At 27.6% G+C, this 15,862-nt stretch overlaps 1 protein-coding gene across 6 annotated transcripts in view; it reads right to left on the bottom strand.

Moving 5' to 3' along the window:
* Nucleotides 1-15,862, bottom strand: part of LOC122851467 (zinc finger homeobox protein 3) — a 199,444-nt gene that overhangs the window by 100,771 nt on the left and 82,811 nt on the right. For 5 of the 6 annotated variants that reach the window (XM_044150703.1, XM_044150709.1, XM_044150708.1 and 2 more), the window contains exon 4: nucleotides 13,066-13,255. The gene's annotated coding sequence lies outside the window, so the exon portion shown is untranslated. Of the gene's footprint in view, nucleotides 1-5,889; nucleotides 6,325-13,065; nucleotides 13,256-15,862 lie in introns of those variants that run through there. The other variant, XM_044150706.1, reaches the window with a different exon arrangement.

The raw sequence follows: 15,862 nt of genomic DNA, 5'->3' as shown, positions 1-15,862 counted from the left end.
TGAGTCTTACGCGCCACCCGTACAGCCATACGCGCGTTATACTCACAAACGGTTGAGTGAGAATTAAAAGCAAAAAAAAAAAGGGTAAAAATAATGATAATGATAATAAAGCACAACGAGTGATGATGATGAAAAAAAAAAAAAGGTTTATTATACAACGAGAGAATAAAACAGCCGGGTTGCGCGTTCTTATTTATTTACGAAACTGTAGCTCACCTTGGTCTTTTGTCTCTTTTAATCCCTAATCCGCAATCAGGACCCATTGTCCCGGGGACTATTGGGTCTTTCACTGGGGCCGGTTATAGCCCATCATATGTGTATGCGCGCGCATGTGACTCTATATACTATATTACTGACAGAAAAAAATTAAAAAAAAAAAATAATAATAATAAAAACGACAAGATGGAAAATAATAATAAATATATTTGTTTTTTTCTTAAAAATTTTATAAAATAAAAATGAGAAAAAAAAAAAAAGATTATGAGCACGAAACATCAGGGACGAGGGATTAGTTGAGATTAAAATCATAGAAGCTAGAGAAAGAAATGACTGTGAGAGTGTGAGAGCCAGCTCGCGGGCAGGTGAAGAGAAGACACGACAGTAATAAGAAAAAAAAAAAAAAATGGAAAAGAAAAGAAAAAAAAAAAATCATTTAAAAATGAAAAGAAGAAAAAAACATTGAGGATATTCAAATAAGTTGATTCGTTAGTCAGACGGATTAATTTGACCGAACGTGTATCTGTCTGGTTGATGCTCTTGGGCATTCATTAGGCCAACTTAAATACATACATATATATGATACTACTGTTTGGATATTTGTGATGGTGAATTCACTAAAGTTTCACGTTGTTAAACAACTCCAATCGCGAGAATAACAAAGTTTAAAAAAATAATCCTGTCCAGTATAGATTGTCGTGATTTTAGCTACTGTATTTGCAATGATCATTGATTTACACAAACATATACATCATGTTATACACACAGCAACTATCTCAGGCATATGTCAATTGTATATTTATAAAAAATAATAAATTTTTACAATTAAAATATATGAAAATAATAAATAAATAAAATTGAGTAAAAATTTATGACATTGTGTTTGTATATATTTTTTTTTTGATTGATTTTATAGACTTATATGGTTTCGTGGTCTAGATGATGGCGTAAAAGAGGGAGAACTAAATGGCAATCAGAATGTTCTTTGGTTATGTATATAAAAGCATTGAGGAATATAACACATAAGTCACGAGGGCGACGAGATGGAATTTTTCGTTGTCGCGCGACGGAAAGACCATAGATCTGTCTGCGGTTTTGCGGAGCATTGAACGGAAAATAATTATATATATATATTTATACATGTACATAAATATATTCAACGATTGACTGTCATTACTAAACGAGCACTTTACAAGTACAGCCAATAGCTGGAATAACTTGATGATTTTTTTTCTATTTTTTTTTCAAATTATACAATAACGAATTACATTATATAAAAATATATATATTTTTCAAATAACCTAATTTAAAAATTGTCTGTATCATATATTTAACCAAATTAAAATGTAAAATTATTTATAAATAAATAATTAATGTTATATTGAAAATAATTTATTATAAATAATTGTGAAATAAAAAAATAAAAAGAAAAAATAAACAAGACGATGCTCTGGTCTATTGTCAATTATAAAAAATTATTTCTAAAAACATTAAACAAAATGCCGTTTAATTTTATCAAGATTTAATATAAAATTTATGTTAAAATAATTAATAAAATTCACATTAGGTTATATTTCTATTTTTTTAATTTAAAATTATATAAAACTCGTGACAGATGTTCATCATTTCATCTGGCCTCAATAATTAGTTCGGATGAGTTTTCAACCTGTCACGATTGATTCAACTTGTTTTGATTATTTATCATGATTTATTATATTTATTTATATTTATTTTATATTCTTCATATATATTTGCCCTTTATAATACGCATATATATTTTGACTATATATAGTTAAACAATGTTTAGATGAATGTTATATACACACATATACATATTAACGTGTATTTGGATATTTGAGATATCACAATGGTAGCTAATACCATGACAATACGATCAGCGGGATATATCAAGAGATAGATTTACGAGGGAGAGAGGTAAATAATATGTACGACCGGTCGAACCCGGAATACGTAACATGCGTATGTTGTTGTATAAAAGACCGGGTCAAAAAGCAATCCCTTATTTTACTTATATTTTATCTGTACATATTATACACATTGGTGACTCTAAACAGCTATGTTCATAAAAAAAATTTTCTGTAAATATGCAAATGAATAAATTAAAAAATTAAAAGCAACAATATATATATTTTTTCTTGTAAATGTAATATTGTCATTGATAATATTTTTCTACGAATTTTTATAAATAACTGCACACAATTTTCAAATGAGAATATATGCAAGTTTTGATAATTTTTGATGATGATAAAGTTGGAGCAGAATATAAATTTAACGTCAACACAACAACGACGACAGAATAAAGACGAGAGAGTAGTTTAATACACGCACCGGTATATCGGATGTCGTTGACTTTGGTTGTCGTTTGAGTATATGTTCAGAGTGGAAGTAAACCAGTTTCAAACGACAAAGTCAATCTTTACGATCCCAAGAGTTTTACCACGATGTTAAAGAGGGCGGAGTAAAGAAATGCAAGAGGGAAAATATATATATATATTTATACTGTTTATAAAGAAGGGGTAAAGTAAAAGATAGTCAAAGTTTTATAGCAATTCACGCGCAAGCAAACGTTCATTCCTCTCTCATCGACCTCTTCATGTCCCTCTCATTGCAATTTAAAATTACTCGGTTATATATCTTCACTTTGAAAAAATTTATAAACACACACACAAAAAAATTTTAATATCATAATAATTATTACTTGATAAAAATATTTATATTTAATTTTAAAAAAATATAAGTAAAATTATTATTCAAAATAAATATGATGAAATATAAATTTTGGAGTATTTTATTTGTTTTTAATTTTCATATATTTTTCTAGTCAAGTCACGTTTTATTTTGTTATTTTTATATTTTAAATATAATTTCTTAAATAAATATACATATAAATTCAATATTATGGAAATTAATTTTATATTGTTATTGTAATAATAATGACAAGTAAATAGAAAAAAAAGAAAAACCAAATTGTTTGGAAAGTTTAGTTGCAAAGTAATAAAAATATTACTCAATATTATAAGTTCAAGTATAAGGTCTAGTAAAAATGACAGGAAGCATTAAAGATAGTCTTTGATGATGAAAAAAAAAAAAAAAAATTAAGCAAAATGTTTAAGTAAAGCACGCGTGCGTTTGTGTGAACCTCAATAATAGATTATGATAATAAACAGCATTGTGTCAACATAAAAACACTCACATACCCGGTGGTATTCATTCTTTACACCAAATGACACGATCAGTCTCGCCCTCTCTCACTCTCTCTATCACTGATAATGTTATTTTTTTTATAATTTCAAATATATTTTACAGATAATCACCAAGAACCCAAAAAAAATAATAAATAAATAAAAATTCATTTGGTTTTTTTTTTTACATAGAATTAACATCGTGGTTAATTTTACGTTATAAACCTGTCTCAAATTATTCACCATATTTCGTGACTATCAATCGTTATGTATCACAAGAACGATTAAGTCTGAAATTTTTTTTTGTCCATTCACACGAATGATACGATCAACAATAATAAAAAAAACACGTCTACGATTATATATTTTTTTTTTTTGGATATATATTTAAAAGATGACTAAAATTAGAGATAAAGAGATATTTTTTATTTATTTCTAGACACTTGTCAAGTAATTTTTTGTATATTATTTATTATAATAATAATGTGCATTGATGTTGACACAATACTGCTACTTGCTATTTATTTATGTATTTAATTTTGCCATTTATTCATATAAGCCACACGATCTTTGAATTGTCAAAATCATAGTCCACTATACAGAGAAAAAAAACCCTTCTTATAATTTCTTGTCTATATCATTTGACTGTATAATTTTTTTCTTGTGATTTTTATATTTTCATTATTTAAGCGCGTGTATTTTAATTTTTGAGTAACACAATTACTAAATATATTTGATGTAATATCGCACGCGCCATATATAAATTATTTTATTCTCAACTTGAATAGTCACGAATAAATATTATTTACACAAAGGGGTACACAACACAAAAAACTACGTGTCTCGTGGCTTGCATATTTTTATTTACATTTATTTATTTTTTTTATTTTTGTATCTCAGTGGTTTTTTTCTTGTATATCTCTATACTGAGAAATTTTCTACAACACAATGAATAAAGGAACTGATATTTTAACCAGTAGTTGCGGGTATAAGTCAACTTGGTTTAAAAGAAAAAAAAAATAAAAAGATTTTTATTAAACAGCAAATGTACACATTGCGTGACATGGAGACTTCAACGCAAGCATCCGACGGACGAAAACTTTTGTGTCGGAGTATATAAAATTTGCAAAAAAAAAAAAAAGCGTGTGGTATTAAAAATTATTTATTTTTACAAATACAGTAGCGCGTGTTTGAGATACCGGATAAATATAATTTTCCACATACTGTCAAATTTAAAAATCAATAATAATTATAATTATATTTTTTTAAAAATATAAAAATTTCAAGGACAATTTATTAGACAATTTTAAACATGTAGCGTTAATGATATCAGCAATATTAAAAATTCATAAAATAACGTTAAAATTTATTTAAAAAGTTAGTACTCGTGTTTTAGATTATGAAATATAAGCGAACAGTAAATGAAGTAACCGTGACAAAGTTTGTCTTAAAAATTAGCTCAATGTAAAAATCCATAAAAAAAAAAAAGAGAACATACAACGTTAAAATAAATAATAAAAAAAAAAAATTATCTCAAACACTTTAATTATATTTGTTAATGAAAAAATAAATAATAAAAAGAAATATCACACATTTATATATGTATTTTATACTAATTATTGTTTTTATTTTTAAATTTAACGCAAATATTCTAATTATTTGACAAGGTTTATTATACTTGGACATTAAATTTTCATAATTTTTATTTTATCGTCGTGTCAATGAATGAAATGGCAGTCTATCTTTCTCACCAAGAAGGTATATCATCAAGATATCACACACAAGTACGATGATGATAAAAATTCTAAAACCGGCATTCGCAATGAATCACACATTCTCATATCTCTTGTGTATAAAAATAAATTCTATAAATATGTTTTAAACAATTGTTTAATATATTTATTCAATTTATTTTTTCAATATTATTAGTTAACACTTTTGTTTGAGAGTAAGTTTGTAAACAATAAGCTGTTTGTTTAATCAGTACGCAATATCACGTGCTACACGAGGGCAAAATAAAAATAAAATTCAAGAGAGAGAGACTACCGGTTTTTCTTATCTCATTCAGATCAAAATCTGACATGCCGCACGCGTTTCATGACTTTTGCAGAGGGGGGCAGCAAAGGGGGTACCACACATTTTCTTTTTTATTTTATTTTCAAACGTTATTTTAAATAATTAAAAAAAAAAAAAAAAAACGTACTCTGATTTTCTTTCACGAATGTTAACAGGCCAAATAATTTTACTCGAAAAATTTTATATGTATTATTTTTTCTAACACACTCGTAATGTCGATGAACTCAGTTGGAATAAAATATTTTTTTATCAATTAAACTATTTTTGATGATTCGATTTAATCACATATTGAATTTAAAAAAAAAACTTATACACTATGATAATCACGCACAGTTTTTTTTTTTTTAAATTTTTTTGATATTCTTTTTTTTTTTTTTTTTGACACTTCACATACCTGGGTTCATATCCCGTAAGCTTCCAGTTTCCTTGTAGCCAGTGATTGCACTTTTTTGTTATAAATTATTCAAGTAATCACTGTACTAAATTTTTCTTTTAATTAAATTTCCATTTGGATTTTTTAATTTATCACGCACCTCCTCGAGTTCTTACACTTGAGGATTTAACAACAATGAAAATTATTTATTTTGAAATAATGAAAAAAATATAATTTAATAAACCAACACACAGTCCTTGTTGATGTGCTGAGTATTATCCGATAATTTTAATGATCACCAATTAATATTAAACGATGAAAACATTTTTAATTCCATCAGAATTTTTTATTTAATTATTTTCGTTGTTATATTTTTTTTATCTTTTTTTTTTGTAAATTAATTTTTATAATTGTTGATTAAATAGGAACCATAAGATCAAGGCAAGGGGTGATGATGATGATGATGTGATAATGATTTTTTATTTCGTCAAAGATTTTCAACAAAAAAAAAAAAAAGAAGATGCACTTTGTTTTTTTTTTTTTTTCTTTTTATAAAAACAAAAAAGTTAATTTTTTTTCTTCGAAAAATAAAATTAATGAAAAAAATAATGAAACAATGAAAACACCTTGATTATTATTTTTCCAAATAAAAATTGGTTTAACCACAAGGTGTGAGTATATATCACATCAATAATAAATAAAATGATAATTATAAAAAATAAAAAATGAAGCAACGTTCAAATTGAACGTTAAAAAAAATATTAAAAATACAAATAAAAATTAATAAATTATATATAAATCATAATGCAAATAATTAAAATAATAAATTTTAAAAATCGGAGCTCACTTTTATTTTATAAATATTTGTTTTTTCTTTAAAAGAAAATAAATAAACAAATATAACACCACGCACTTTTAGTCAATTTGACTTTGTGATAATTTTTTTTCTCCTTATTTCAGTTAATTAATTTTCACGAATTAGACTGAGTTTATTAATTTATTAATACGTCAACTGAAGAAATAATAAATAAATAAAATAAACAGATAAATAAATAATTGAAAATAAACTTGTTTTTCTTTTTTGATAATTCACACTGTTTTGTTGATGTTGTATTATTAACGTATAAATATCGATGCACAATTTTTTTTTGTTTTCAACTGAGTTTATTAGAAATAAAAACAAAAAATAAAAATTATTTTTAGTTATTTTAACTATTTATATATATTTGTAAACATTAATTAATTAAATATTGGTGTATTTATGTCGTATTTTGAAAATATATATATTTTTTTATGAAAGACAGTATCAAACACCGGTGGCCTGGACGCGCGCGTTATTACTCTCGTGTTACCGCGGGCCACGATACGTCACGGATATATACGGAGTATATTTTAATGAAGAAAAGCCGGACAGCGAAGTGCCCACGTCGGGTCGCGCTGCCGAACTGTCTGCTCCCCGCCCCTCCGCAATGAGCATTCTACCCCTCCAGTCAAACACCAATGTTCCCCCACTACAATACAACCATGCGCTCAAGCAACGAACATTTTACATTTAAAGAGTGGGAATTTGTGGGCGTTACTTAAAACTGCCGATAGGTGGGGCTTATATGGCGCGCAAATGTTTAAATATATATATATTATTTTTTTTGTTTTTTTCTCTTTTTTTTTTCCCCAGTCTTTGAAATTACAAAACGGAGTGGGATAAGCTTTAATAGCGACAACATGTATTTGTAATTTTCCCCACTACTTGAAAAATGCGTGTATATGTGTATCACCACGAGTCCTCCTCAACGTCTTGATACTTTAGCTGTTGGACACCAAGATCGGCTGGAGTAGTAAAAAATGAAAAAAGTAAAAATACAAACTCGCGATCTTCTGGAGGAGACTGCGGGTGGTAGGAAGTATCTTTTTCTCTCTTTCTCTCTCTCCTATCTAACTCTCTCTTTATATTATACTGTTGTTGGCGCATATAGTACTGAGCATCGTACTTACTACCACTATATGTATACCGGAGGCCGGAACTTCCCGAATATCTTTTTTGCCCGGTAATCTTGGCTCACTCGTCGTTCGCACGAGCTACTCCCACCGGACATATCGAAAAATGTTATCCTTGTGATAACAAAAAGCCTCTTTGAACTTGTAACCATGCATCGTCCAAAAAAATTTTTGCTAGGCTAATTAGAAGCGTTTTAATTTATAAAAATTTATATAAACCTAATCTATCAACAAATCTTGTAAACAACAAATTGAGAGTTAGAGTGACTTTTTTTCAAAAACCAGTCAGAAGTGCTCAGGATGGATGGAATAGGATTCTCTTGAATTTGTAAAAACTTGTATCCAAATTTGCCAACCCTCCAAAATGACAATAAATAATGTTTTTCTTACAAAAATTAATTAATAAATTGATTTAACTCTTCTTAATAGATGCATTTGATTTTTGCTTGCCAAATCTATTGATGGATAATTATTAATGAATAATTTTCATAATATGAAACCCAAATTATTAACATATATCTATGATGAAGCCGATAAATATTAAAAATATTATTATTATTCATTTAAAAAAAAAAAAAATAATATTTTCAGAAGATGTCAAACACAGGCACGTATGTAATTTTTTTTTTCTTCGTTCTGAAAACTCCCCTATTTATAAAAAAAAAATTTATCTCAAAGTGAAGAAGAGGGTTGTACCTCTAACGCATTCCAGTTAAAGTCCCTTTTTTAATAAGCTTCACTTTTTATCATTATTATTATTATTATTTTCCTTTTTTTCATTTTAAACATTTATATTTTTTTTTTTGTCTCTTGACATTTTTTATGGAACACGTCAGTATGAGGTATAAGAAAAAAATAAAAAGAGTTTCGTATGGGACCATCAAGATCGCGAGTCAACTTACCCTTGGAATACTGATGCAAAGAGACTTGCTAGAGAGTATTTTGTCTTAACAATTTTTTTTTTTTTTAAATAAACCCTGGAAAATACAAGGCTGTCCTTCTATCGGAAACGATTCGTCTCCAAGCTGCCTCTGCCTCCACCGCGTCTTTCAAAGCTACGTGTCAGCCATCTCCCTAAATTTTATTTTTCCCATCATCCCCTTTTCTCACTATATACTTTCGCCGACTCCGTATCCTCTTTTGTCTCCCAAAAAAAAAAAACTCCAAAAGATTTTAAAAAGACACTTTGTGCAAATTTTCCAATTGTTTTCACGAAATATATATATTTTTTTTCTTCACAGCTTTTATGTACAACTTCTATTCTTTTGGTTTCTGTTTTTTTTTTTTTTTCCTTTTCCTTTTTCCTTTTTTTTTTTTCATTCTGGGGATTTTTACGATGACCGAGGGGTAGGTCAAGGTACTTGGTCGTATCCTAGAAGGACAAGCGTGGTGGGCCAAAACGTGAGTGGGAGTGAGATTCACTGAGTATGAATGGAAACCTGCACAAGGAGGGAGGGATAGTAAAAAAAAAATATAGAAAAGAATTTTCTACTTCCTCTGTCTTGCATCAAGAAAATTGTATCTTTTTAGTTTTAGCTACATAGTTTCTAGTTTTCCTCCTCGTCACGGTTATATAAATTGATCGAATGGCCTTCGACCAGGTGTCCTCAATGCTGATGATGTTGCTGACTGAGGGTGGATAAAACTCGTAAAGTTACTTCAACACTAAATTTTTTGGTGCATTTATTTTTTCATCCCTATTTATTTATTTTTTTTTTTTTCGTCTCATCGTTTTCCAAGTGCCGACTCATGACTGGGCTTTCTGTTCACAGGAATAAAGAGACGCAAATGGAAATAAAAAAAAAATAAAAAAAAAAAGTAACGCAAGAAAAAATAAAAAGAATTGAGAATATAATGAAAGAAAAACTTGGAAAGAAAAGACTTTTTCGTCCATCGTCTTTGTCCTGTGTTTGCCTCTTCTTTGGAGACACACACACACACATTGATATATATAATATAAATATAAATTTATAGTAAAAAGGTAAGAATAAAAAAATAAAATAAAAAAAATCTTATAAAGAATGCATGCAAACATTATTCGAGGAATGAAAACCATCAATAACTCGACTGAGAATTGCTCCGGAAAATTACAATAAATTTTCAACCGATCTGTGAAATGTGTTTAACGACTGTACAGTATTATTATATACTAGTGCAATTTTATTTCTTTTTATTCTCTAGTTGTAGTTTTTTTATCTTTTTCATTTATTATTGTTATTATTATTACTATTTGTCGACAGTTAAAAGTCATAGAAAATTGTATGTGTGTATTTGTATATTATACAGACAATAAAAGGGCCCATGGAACGATCTGTAAACTGAGATATTTTAAAAATGCAAATCTCAAAAATGTGTAAAAAATAAAGACAAGATAGTTTGCTTATTATGTGGCCATTGTGAGTGTATGTATGCTAAAGGTTATGAAGTGGAACATCATATACGCAAAAGTCAGTGAGTTTATATACAATATTTGCAGCAAAAAAAAAAAATAAAATAAACCATATAAAATGAAATAAAATAAGATATATAATTTTTTTTTTTAAAATACACAAGTATGCGAAGAGAATGGAATATAACCTGTGGAATGATGAACAAAAGTGAGAAGGTAAAAATAAAAAAATGTATAAAAATAAATCAAAAACTAGAAATATATATATACGATGAAAAGGGATAGTCTATCCATTTGGTTTTATGAGTTTCTTCAAAACGTTTGCAAACTCAAATGGCATTCATTGGTATGAGTTGCATTCTTCAGTGAAGAAGGGCCACTTTTAAAATGACGATAGACAGAATAAGAGGTTGAGAGATAAAAAATAAAATAAAATGTTGCGAGAGTTGAAGAGAGAACTTGGGCGTTTTCAAATGTCTCAAGAAACAACACGAGAAATATTATACACAAAAGAGTTAACCAGTGAAGATTCAGTAGCTGGCAAACGATTCAGCAATATCTCTCCTGAACTTGCGAAGACGAAAAAAAAATTCAAAAAAATTAAATAACTGTGGTATATAAAAATAAAAGGTGCCGAGAACAGAGTGAACAGGCTCATCAAACTAACGCGTGGAATTCTGGGCTACGAGAGAGTCAAGAATTTTGTCCAAGTATATGATGATGATGATGATGGGAGATGAAGAAGGCCCAAAAATATATTTGAAAAAAAAAACTAAATCATCAACTGAGCGACACGAGAGTGCTGAGTAAAATATTTGTGTATTAAAAATGTAATATTTTCAATGATATACGACACAAAATAATAATGTACTTGTATTTTTTTTTTGTTGCATATTGATTTTCCAACTGTTATTAAATTATTATTACCAATACATTGTACATTTTTTATTTTTACGATTATATTCACTCACAATATGTTTGTCTTGTATATAAAATTAAACATTTATATATAATTTTAGAATTCCCGACTTGCCTTGAAAATTTAAATTGACATTCTCATATGATAAAATTGCAGGTTTTCGATATCATGCGTGTGTTATCCTATTTTTTATTTTTTATTTTTTTCATCTACATATAATTATTTTTATTTTTCACAACAAATGGGTCAAAGAAAATTGTGTAATACATTTATGGGGTTACAACCGACTACTATTGTCGCTAAAAACACGCAATATTAACTGTCCAAATATATGCAGCTACATACGCGTCAATAAAATATATATAATATTAAAAAATATAAAATTTTTTAGTTGTAAAAATAATAAATAAAAATAAATTCAAGAAATATACAACAGTTTAATAGGGGAGGGTGTAAGACCAATCATATATTGAGGCAGGTAGAAAAATGGTCTTCATTTTGCAATGAAAAAAAAAATTATTACATTCCCATGTAAAAAAAAAAAAAAAAAAAGAATAAATTAAAATAAAGGGTAACGTGATATGCATTGTCATTATGACTGGGACTATATTTAGGGCTGGTCATTTTGCTTTGTTTACTTGATGATGCTCCCTGCATGCAAAATCTGTTTGCACAATATATATATTTCTAGTGGTCATGTATATATATAGCTTAACTATATTACTCTACAAAAAAATCAACTTTGAACTGCTTTATTCAAAGATCTATTTAAGAAAAAAAAAATATATATATGTATGAGATATATGAAAACGACACAAGTGGGAAACCGGCTGGACCAGACAGCCGGGCGCCCATCAGGGATATGCTATGGATTTCATCCACCAGGTTTCTTCGGACTAAGCCCCCTAGATCCTACCATTTTCATTGTCCTCATATCCTTATTCTTGACAACCCCAAAAAATCTTTAACGTACATCCCCATATATACAATTTGACCGTTATAAAAACAAAAAAAATATTATAATAAATTTTTTTTTTTAATGTATGGACATTTGTCATTTAACTTATAAAAATATCTATTCATATATATTTTTTTTTTTATATTTAAAATTGAGGGAACATTAATGTCGTGCTGTTTTTTTTTTTTTTTCATTTTTTTTTATTTTTTGATTATTGCTGTAATTATTGGGAATATTAAACGAGTTTTTTTGATTGAATCGGTGATACCTGAGGCGACAAAATTCCGGTGAATCACGTGTGTCAGCAAAAGCTGGTCTATCAGCTTTTCGTGACTAGTATATTCACTTATAGATCAGTGGACGTGTCTCTCAAGTCTCCTCAGGTATGTGTATATGAGAAAACCCAAGGGATTTTTTTTTTATAGATTCTGATGGACCAAAGTGCAATACAGCAGGTGTTACCTTTCACGCGTATTCAAATACTATATATATGTTAAAAAAAAAAACAAAATTTCTATACTTAAAAAATTTCTATTTAGTGCTCTTTTGCATCCGTCTCTTGAAAAAAAAAAAATGGCATTCACAAAAAAAGGAAAAAAAAATAAAGAAAAAATAAAATAATGAAAAGAAGTAAAAAAAAGAAACGAGAATATAAAGTTTTTTGTGAATCGTTTTTGTCTATTGTGCCGGAAAACACTGGGCAATATATACTTCTGAGGATTTTTTATACGTGCTTTTCGTACCTGGACTCCCTGCGATGCCGACACAAGCCTTTCAAAACTATCCAATAGTTATATTGTCGCTCTTTTTTTATTTATTATTTTTTTTTTATTTTCTATTGTTCAAAGGTGAAGAATAAAAAAAAAAAAAAAAAACTAGCCAATAATAATAAATAAAAATTTAAAGGAATAAAAAGAAAAACATAAAAAAATTTACCTGGAGAATCTGGTCATGGTGCTGGTACTTAAAAAAAAAAACCCACTTCTCCTATTTTCTTGATTTCTTTTTTAACAAGTCGTAGGGTACTCAATGATGGCCAATTTTTTGAAGAGTGAATTACCAGTAACTCACTGGAAAATCAAGACTGATAATGTGAAAAATAGTTTGTTCATCAAGCTCATGTCATCTGCAACAAAAAATTAAAAAAATCAAAAATAAGTAAAAATAAATATAAAAAAATTAAATCAAATAAAAAATAATGTATATAAGACAAAGCTGCTTAAGGGCAGAAATTAAATGTGTATTTATTTTGTATTTATACTGTCGATGATTTCTCACGCGAAATGTTAATTTTCAATGCAAAATAAAAAATAAAATAAATATAAAAATGATAGGATGATTAAGGAAGAGAATTTCAAAGTGGACTAATTGGTTAAAAATAAAAAAATATATGCAGAAATAAATATAAGAAATAAAAGAAAATAAAAAATTATAAAAATTGAAAAATAAAATTATGAAGAAATTTTTTTCTTTTCATTTTTTAAAGCCTGAACAATATTTTTTTATTTTTTCAAGCAGTATCCGTGGGACGAAGCGCGAATGTTGTTTAAAGTCTAGACACAATGTTGGACCCCTGAATTAGTCGGAGCCACACGAAAAATAAAGGGGGTTCTTATTTGATCCTCACTGCAGCGGTATAGTACCTCATGGTAATTAACAAAATTAGTCGTAATTAGAGTGGTCAAGGCGGGGAATATATACACTGTATTTGTATGTGTGTGTCTCTTCTTCCGACCCAAACTTAAAATTAAACAAAAAAAAAAAACAACTTATATTTTTAATATCCGTGTTTTATATTGCTGGTCCTCTACTATGTTTGGGTGTGATGAGCGACAAAGACAAAAAATAAAAAAAAAAAACATAAAAGAAAAGACAACGGACGTTTATTTTTTATTTTTTTAAATTTCATGTATGTGTGTGTGTGTGTGTGTGTTTTTTTTTTTTTTGTTTATACAACCAAAGGTGGGTCCTAATGACTAACCAGTCAAACGACGCTCATCTGAAAGAACACCTTGATAGAATGAAAATTACAAGAACCACGAAAATTTTTTTATTTTAGTTTAAAAACTTGAAAAAAAACTTATTTACTATTCAAACTAAAAACATTGATTTAAAAAACTTTTTTTTTAAATCTCAAATTTAATCGCTGATTGTTCTTTTTTTTATATTTTTTTTCAAAGCAATTCTAAATATAAAGCTTTTTCATTTTTTTTTAAAGTTTTTTTTGTCGCGGAAATAAGAAGATTTAGGTTTATTGTTTATTTTATTCGTAGAAATAGGTGTAGAGTATTGAAATGTGTTTTTTTTATTCTTTTATACACAAAAGATCGGCATCACCTTTTTTTTTTTTATTTATATTCTTCTTTATTTCCTCGCTGACCATCAATTTTCCCTAAATTTTCCACAGAATGTTCACAACAAGTGCAGCCATACAGTCTGTTAACAAAAGTTGAAAAAACTAAAAGAAATAAATTTATAAATGCGTGATGAAAAAGGCAAACGAATCTGAGGGTCAATTCAAAAATATATAATAAAAAAAGGAATTTTGGAACCATAAAATAAAATACGCGCATCATATTAAAAAAAGGGATATAAAACTAGCTAAATACACATTTGATTTTAGAGCCATTGATGGTTTAGTGAGTGCAGGGAGAAAAAAAAATAATTCTAAATGAAAAATTATTGAAAAGACTGAAAGATTTTAGTGGATATTTTCACCTGCATTCATCAACGAGACCATGGTAAATTTAATGCAAGGGTATCTATGCAAGTGTGTGTTTTCACATAAATTAACTATTGAATTGACAGTTTAAAAAAAGGTAAATAATATGTAGACTAACACCATTGACAGGACAATATAACCACCCGCCACTGACTGACCATTGTCCATGATCGTTGTGTTGCTTGGTGTTGCAACAACCCCTCATATTATATTATCATTATTATTGTTACAAGATGAATATAATTCTGATGCCAAATATAATTTCAGTATTTTATATATTTGAAGAAAAAAAAAATTTAGTGAATAAATATAAATAAATGAATGAATGGAGAAATGAAAAATTGTGGGTAAAAGATTTCAACATTCGACCTAGACCCTGAAGTGAATGCTATATGACTGATGGCATCACATTCAACCATGACCCCAGACAATATTCTCACTTCATGTACATTTTTAAACATCAAAAATTTTTACAAATGTTGAGTCATTGATAATGTATATTTTATTTTTTAATTTTATTCATTTCATTCTCATAAACTAGGATAATCATAATTTTAAATAACATCAATCCTTAGTTTTAAAACTGTCAAACTATATCATTTTAAGAGTTTAAATATACCTTAGATGTGATGGTATATAAAAAAAAAAACAAAACAAAGAGGGGAAATAATGGACTGGTCAGTTTTTTATCTTATCTTTTGGCCCATTTTGTTTGTTTTTTTTTTTTAATGTTTTTTGTAGCAATGAATAGTTTTATGACATTGTAGAAGACATTAAAGAGCCAAAACAAAAGGTCCAAAAGTGTAGCTTTGGGGTAACAGGTATACCAAAGTATCGTAAAATTATATTGCCATCTTAAAATAAAGGAAAAAAAACAACCAAGGTGGTCTAAAAGTTTAAAAAAATATGTGAAGAGCTATTTTATCAAATGTGTATAATCAAAATAAAAAAAAACAAGTCAACAAATTTGTAATTTTAAATAGAAAAAAAATAATAGACAATTGGTTATAT

This window comes from Aphidius gifuensis, linkage group LG3 (genome assembly GCF_014905175.1).
Source record: "Aphidius gifuensis isolate YNYX2018 linkage group LG3, ASM1490517v1, whole genome shotgun sequence".
Classification (NCBI taxonomy): domain Eukaryota; kingdom Metazoa; phylum Arthropoda; class Insecta; order Hymenoptera; family Braconidae; genus Aphidius; species Aphidius gifuensis.
The sequence above is the reverse complement of the archived record's forward strand: the minus strand, read 5'-3'. Positions and strand labels throughout refer to the sequence as shown.